The sequence below is a fragment of the Frankliniella occidentalis genome, unplaced genomic scaffold (genome assembly GCF_000697945.3).
Source record: "Frankliniella occidentalis isolate FOCC.00 unplaced genomic scaffold, Focc_3.1 Scaffold115, whole genome shotgun sequence".
In the NCBI taxonomy this organism is placed as follows: Eukaryota; Metazoa; Arthropoda; class Insecta; order Thysanoptera; family Thripidae; genus Frankliniella; species Frankliniella occidentalis.
In genome coordinates, this window is record NW_026267243.1 from 918912 (window position 1) to 920561 (window position 1650).

The window sequence follows — 1650 nt, forward strand, 5'->3', positions numbered from 1 at the left end:
GGGCCAGATCAGCTGACCCTGCCGCCGCCGCCGCCACCGCCGCCGCCGCAGCGCGCCCGCGCCGCCCGGCCCTAGCCGATGTAGGCATCGCGTCACGTGACACAGCCCCTCCGTCGCGTTCCCCTCATTCACGCCGGTGCTCACGCGCGCGACCAGCACGACCAGCAGCAGGCCAGCACGTTGACACTCACGTTGGCATTCGCATTCATATCGCAGTGCGCGGGCGTGTGCGCGTGCACCCCGCCACCCGCCCCGGCCTAGGCCTCGGCATACCTCCGCGCCAGAAGGGTTCATAGAACGGGATTGGGTCGAGAGAACTACCCTCCACTCCCCCCCCCAAAGAAAAAATAATCGCTGCCCCCGTACAGGTGCGCGTTCATCATAGTCGGCAGAAGTGTTACTGTTCACCCGACGCCTGTAACAGGTGGAAGTGGTTTGCCCCCCCCCCTCCCCCCTTTGCTATGGTACTTTGAACCTGCCGCGCGCGCGCCCACATCCGCAGTACGGCACGCACAACGCGTAGTACGCACGATATGAAACTGTCCCAACAACGCACCCCACCTGGAGGTGTCTCGCGCGCGCAGACACATTCTTCACCTAAAAGGCTCGCGTCACGGCGCGACGCAGAGAGTCAGAGGCGCCACTTAAAATATTTCCTCGGCGAATGGGGTTCAGTACTACTGTACAGTGTACACAGTGCTCACTCACACGCACGCGCGCTCAGCACACATGCACGAAGACGGCGTCTCCTTTCCAGAACTCGTTCATCCGTTTACTGCTTCCGAGTCTACGACAAGAGCGCGGCGGTGGCGCGGGTTCCCTCTCCCTCCGGGTCCCCCGGGACGCACTCCACGAGCAGGACGGGGGTGGGGTAGGGCGGGCTCGGGCAGCGTCACGCGCAGCCACGCCTCTCTCGAGCCATTTCCAGGACAGTGTCTTTGCCCGCGGTCTGAGCGAGGCGGAGCGAGGTCGGCCGGATGGGATGGCGGGGGCCGTGGAGGGCGAGAGGGAGGGCGAGAAACGAGCGAGCGCTGGAACCGCCTCAGGGCGGGGCGGGGGGTCTACATTCAAATTGCCCCGCTCTGGCCGGTGGTGCGTTCGTACGGCAGGATCCCCCCCCCCTCCCCACTAAGTGAATTACTTTGGGGGTACAGCGCAGGTAACACGAGGCAAAGCGAGGGCGAGGCGAGAATGAGGTACCGTGGGGCACGACCGAGCGTCATCGTCATCCCCGGCCCGGCCCCGGGGCCAAAGCCCAGCTCCGCCATCAGCCCGGGTCGTAACTGCGACAACCACTCTCACTTTCAATGACACTCCCCTCCCTCCCTCCTCGTCCTCCTCCTCCGCAGCAATCTGGCTGCTGCTGAGGTCGCTCCACTGTGCTGGAGAAGGGGCGTAGCGCGGCGGTGATGCTCGGTGCCGCTCCAGAGCAGCTAGCGCCCGCCGGGTGGGCAGACCCGCCACACACTCGGGTCTGACGGGAAGGCCTACCCCCCAGGCTGCACGCCCCATAGGGGCCCCGCCAGGCTGAACGGCACGCGCCCGGGTTTGACGGGACGGCCTACCCACCAGGCTGCACGCCCACCATGTGGCCGGGTAGGCAGACCCGCCACGCACCCGGGTCTGACAGAACGGCCTACCCACCAGGCT